Source organism: Euwallacea fornicatus, chromosome 14, assembly GCF_040115645.1.
Source record: "Euwallacea fornicatus isolate EFF26 chromosome 14, ASM4011564v1, whole genome shotgun sequence".
Classification (NCBI taxonomy): Eukaryota; Metazoa; Arthropoda; class Insecta; order Coleoptera; family Curculionidae; genus Euwallacea; species Euwallacea fornicatus.
In genome coordinates this window covers 4,738,240-4,744,319 of record NC_089554.1, presented here as the reverse complement: position 1 = coordinate 4,744,319, position 6,080 = coordinate 4,738,240, and positions in this window count along the sequence as shown.

Here is a 6,080-nt window from a genome sequence, read left to right as displayed (position 1 = left end):
TTACCTGAGCGTCGTGCCCTAAGTAAAAGATATTTTGTTATTGCGGTGAGTCATTTATAGCGATTCAGCAGCCCATGATTCACTCCCAACCATAATATTATCCATACAAAGCGCGTTTTATTTAGCATTTCAGAATTTTTACTAATTCTCTATTGGTATCCCAAGCGACTATTAATAATAATTTTGAAGATTTATGACTGAGCACAATTGATCGTTAATAGTTTTTTTGGGACTGTGGACATTTACAGGGAAAAGAAAACAACAAGAAGCAGCTTAATTATTATTTATTTTAATAACGCAAATGCAGCACTCGTACACTCGCCTATAAATTTCTCTTTTAAAACTTATAACAAACATTTTTTGTAATCCCTATAGCGTTTTTTATTGGATACTTTAAGTTGCCTACCGCCGCTATACGTGGCCAAGGTCGGGCCATTCCCTCTTGGATTTGAGCACCTCCTCAGAACTGAAAAGGAAAGGTAAGGGGCGAAAATGGGTAGTCGAGATATGGACTGACAAAAATGTGGCTGAGTAGTAGTAAATTCTTTAGTTAATCTTTCCATGTTTTGTTAATAAATAAACGGTTATTCACTACGGAGAATGTCCCAAATATTATTTCGACACATATGTAAATATCTTTCACTGAAACTTTCCAGCATCTTTCGCCAGCATCGCTGAACATTATGATGGAAAATCATTAATTTACAAAGGTCTCGGACTCGTTTAGTTAACCCCCTAATTACATTCATGCTAATTCAACCATTTTTGAGAACTACAGGTTTCAAAGCAAATAATTTAATATTGCACATCGCCTCGTCGATCTAATTACCTTTTCAAGTTATTACGAACACAACGGTCGACGCGAAATCTGAACTAAGGGTGATTACTAACTCTATAATTAAAGCTTATATCTTAGTTTTGAAATTGATATTGATGAGAGAGCAATCTAGTAATTCTAATTAGGCAGTGTTTTCTGCAAAAGGAAACTAAATGTAAAATTCGAATAAGTTAAGGGTACCTAAACTGCAGTTTAGTGTTAGTATACTCACTAAACACACACATATAGTACCGGCTTTATGAGGGAACGAGGTTTAATGGGAGCCCAGAGCAGCGGTTTTTCTTGGGGATAGGTGGGCGGTAATTAAAAATTTCGTCCAGAGCGCCAGAACTGCTAAGGTTAGTCCTGCACGCACATAATGTCTGTATTGATGGTAGAGAAGATTTTTGAAGTAATACGAGTTAAAATTTGTTTCTTAATTTTGATTTTATTTATGGTAATTAATTGAGTAATTAATTAGCAATTAATGATAACAAATAATAATCCGAGTTGATGGCAATTGAGCGTTTATTTTTTAATAGGCAAAATATATATATTTTTTAAATTATGTAAAAATAATCGTGAACGGGAAAATTGATTGGATGAAAGAATTTCCAACTTATTGTGATACCAGTATTGCCTGAAGACTTGAGAGCCGGAGGACATCTTTACCTGACAGTATTAGAGGTACCAGAAAAATCTAATGCTGCCCGGTAAGATGTTAACAGAACTCTCTTCATCCGACAACTCTCCTTGCAGCAGCTTCTAGTGGAATAATTTTCAATATTAAAAACTAGACAGGGCCTAAGGAAAACACTTTCTACCGAAGATAAAATCAGTTTTTGCAGCGGCAATAAAAATTTTACGAGGTGTGCTTGTGTTATTGCCTGGCGAGAAATTGCAATTTTCAGCATAAGCAACATGATGCCATAAATTAATCGTAAAATGACTGGAAAAGCATCTGGATTTTACATCTGCTCTGGGTTTTTAAGGTCTCCATCTACAAACAAAAGGTGTTGACGACAATGGAACGGCCCTGGATTGTTACTGCTCCTCGAATAAAAAAGTAATTAAAGGTTTAATTGCGAAGATTAATTGAACCGATAGAAAATTATTATTAAATCTAATTTCGCCCTTGAGTGCAGGGGCATTATATAAACTTATGTATGAGAGAAGCAAAAGCTGAAAAAAAGCTGTAAAGCACACTTCGTAAGCCCATACTTTACCTTTATACTATACAATTATACCTCGTTATCTTAACCACCATCTAACCAGCCCGTGTTATTAAAATAAATTATCCACTCTCCAGTAGATAATTAAATAAAATTACATTAGTGCACCAGTCGCAAGGCATTTAGTTTTTGTTTCAAAGTCTTTATAAATACTTGTATTCATGTTTGCGTTTTGAATGGGTTTTTATGCAGAACTCAGGCACCATAAAGTGAAAACTCGTGTATCGGAATGTGTAATGTGCCCTTATGTTTACGCTTCTGCCCATCACCGTTTTTTGGTAACATTCCCGGCACGACTTTCACCCCTTTTCTTTGTAAGAATTAGAGTTTAACTGCCATCATGTTTCGTTGTAATTAGGGTGAATTGACATTACTTGCAGTACCACAACGTGCAAGGCCGCTCTTAGCGAGTTTAGTACCTAGGGCGTAATGTTTAATCACAGCTCTTCCGCTCTAAGAAAAATTACTGACCAGGAAAATCCGCTACCGTTTTTGGTTTATCGCTCTAGGCCGTTGCCCAACCTTGCACCTCCATAAGGTTGGTAATGACTACGTGGTACCCTAGGTGCATTGCTCGTCACATCCTTGTAGTACTAGATTATTGCAGTTTATAATCTGGAGTAGGTTTCTTACAACCCCATAAGCTGATTTGTAGCTGGTTTATTAGTCCAGGCGCTTGTTGTTTCGGGATATGGCAGCTGTTGAGTTTCACTTCCCAATTTCTTGCAATGCATCTTGGAATAGTAAGCTCAGGAACAACTTTCTAAGCAATTTGTTTCACTGTTAAATAATACATCTGAATTAGGTTTCCAAAAAATTAAGAACTCGGTTAACGACCTCGTTGTCTGCCGTACTTACACATGTAGTGCACATGTTGTGTACGTGTAAGTTCATGTGTACACATGTACACTTGCACTTACACGACAATTTGGTTAAGGGAACGTTTGCAAATTTTACGAAGTTCTTAAATACTAAAACCGAGAGCTAACACACATAGGTGTATCACGGTTATGGGGCAATTATCGGCTAATTTAATGTTGATATTTGCGTAATAATTAGAGAAACTGATCTATTGGGGTGTGGCAGTTATACCTATTTTAATGAAACGTGGATATACTGAAACTCTAATTTTTACACGGAACAGAGATAAAAGTTTTGTCGGGCATGTTAGCGGTGTGTACGTGGGCGTTAAATAGGGGCTTACTGCAAATTATTTAATTTGATCAGGTATGAGGCTCCTCCAAGCTGATTCACAAATACATTAAATTTCAAATATACTAGGCTAATAAGCATTTTTTAAATGATTTTGGCTAAGCCTCACGGTATCAGACAAATGTATTACACAGTGCGCATAAACATAAAATTGTGGTCACGTTAAACTAGTTTTAATCTGGATCTTTGCTTATCTTCTCACTCTCCATCAACTTCTTTCGAGCTTTTTTCATCCATAGCTTTACCGTTATGCCATGAAAGCGTAATCCTTGATGCAGCTCAACGTTTTTTGGGCCAGTTTTTGCTCTTTAAGAGCTGAAGTCACAACTTTTTGCAGAGGTTTATTGTCGCTTTCGTCCCGAGGAAAATTTGTTGACAACCAGGGAAGAAATAGTAAAAGTCGTAAACGAGTAATTTACTAGTTTTATCACTATCTGATATTTACAGAATAATTATTATGTAAAACGGGCAAATGTCAATAAAATTACTGCCGCGTACAAGTTCAAGGTTTTCAATCCATACGGATATAAATTTAGAATAACCGCCAATAAGACGGCCTGTTTATTATGAGCTCCATTTTATAAATAAATCGATTTCCGAGTTTACTTAACTTATTCAGTCTGTTTGCCATTATGTGGCTCATACCTTTTATTAAATAATTGGGTGCCAGAATTCTGTATTATTATCGGCTTAAAAATAGCCCCAATTACAACTACAATAATACAAATATTTTATTGAAGCGTTTAGTAGGGAATATCGCCATGTAAATTACGAGGATGGTTTTCAAGAAACCGGTTAAATTTATATGCTAATGCCCGCCACATTTCTTACAAGACAAGTTTTCGATTAAGAATTTTTAAGTATCATTTCAATGAAACAGTTAGAGTCGTTGTCGATGTATAAAATCAACAAAACCTAATGGAATTTGTGTACCTGCAAGTCCACTGTTGACGTAGTTAAACGCAAAAATTGCAAATTAAGATGTTGCCTACGTTCGTACCCAATACTCATTTAAACATCGGATAATTAAACAAACTAAATTATTGTTGAATAGTACACACATTTCGCTTTGGCCTTGCGCCCAATGTACTCAGAAATAATAAAACATGCCCCAACAAGATGATAAGATAACACAAAATAATTGTGTGCCACTCAAAAGCCCTAAAAATCGTTATTTAAATTTTTGTTCCGTACTGCATAATACCGGAGATGAGGTGCTACATTCAAATTTAAGATTTCGCAAAAACCGCGCTGTGTATCAAAAACGAATGAATTTAGCGGTGAAACCATATTTTGTCAGATTCTGAGCTCTCCATGAAATAAAATAATTTTTTCTCAGGATGAAAGGTGTTTTTGGAAAAAGCAAAAACTTTTATAAACAGTAACTTTTTGTCCAAAAACGCAAAATTTGGGTCACTAGTAGTATAGTCAACCCCATCTGAGAACATCCTGTATAACATTTAATTTTTTTTAAGATGAACCTTTCCGCGAATTTTGTGTAAAATCGATGTGGGAATACTTATGCTGGATGTGGGGAGGTAGGTTGCGCAATGGTGGCCTCTCCTGATCAACGATTATATATAGGAGTAGGGTGTGATGATGACAAATTTCGCCCAGAGCTTTTGACTTGCTAAGATCGGCCTTGCATCCTTACACTAAACCCAGATTACAAATAAAAAATTCTTCTGTTTAGACAATCCCAGGTCTTACTGCCTTTAAAGAACTGAGCTACTTCTTGTCTATCATTAGAAAGCTCACGGGAATAGGGAGCTGGCTTGACCACATCACGCGATGGACGTTGCAGACAGTCGGTAGACAATTATTTAATGAGTTAACTCAGAATTTCACCACGTCATTGGGCACAGAATAAGTTACCAAGTCATGAGGCAGTCAAAGACCGCCAAGTATATCATTGCAGAATCTGAATTAATCTCATCCAATTACGACATAGTTAGAATTTAAACAGCGGTTTTGGAGGCGCAAATTGAGGTATCTTTGTTGATTATAATTTTAAAGTGGTTCGGTTAATTCAGTACTAAAACCCCCGTTTTGGTTCGCAGATTTTGCTCAAAGGACACACTTCATTACGGCTATAGGTGCGGAAGAGGCAGAAACTGAACTGCCTCCTTCAACCTTTCAAGGGTTCTTAGCGTTTCCCCTAACTACGTGAATATTTAACGGGGAAAAATTTAAGATTTAGCAGTTTAAAGTTATTCCGTTGCCTTGGTAAGGGCCAATAGGTTACATTCCAGGCAACTTTGTTTAGAGTATAACTTGCATCGAACGGCATCGGATGTCTTCTCATTTGTACAGGTTAGTTTAGGTTAGCGAATATGATCTAATGGTGAACGAAGCGACTTCATTTTAACTGATGTATCGAAGAAGCCTCAAACTCTACTCCGCAGTTTTTGCCATCTGCATTTGAAGCAAGTCGCATGGATGGGAATTGTTCCAGTATTTCCATCTATAATCTAATTACCAGATAATGGAAACCCCATATTAAATCAATCAACTCCAAACACCAAAGACAAAAAAACACAAAATCCCTGAGTCATGGCTCATTACAATAAGTGGGTAGAACAGCTTTGTTTATAAACAAGTTGCAGTGGCATGTGGCATGACTGGTGCCAATGACGGTAACGCCTGGCTATTAGCTCCTTATGGGGAATTCGTTTTAAGAATACAAAAATTTCTAAATACGAATTGCCTTAATGGATTTAAGGTTGATAGATTCGCGGAAATTGACTCAAATCGTCAGGAATTTTATCATAACGTTCCAAGGAAAAATGTACGTTCATTGTTGGAAGTGAAGGATGGCG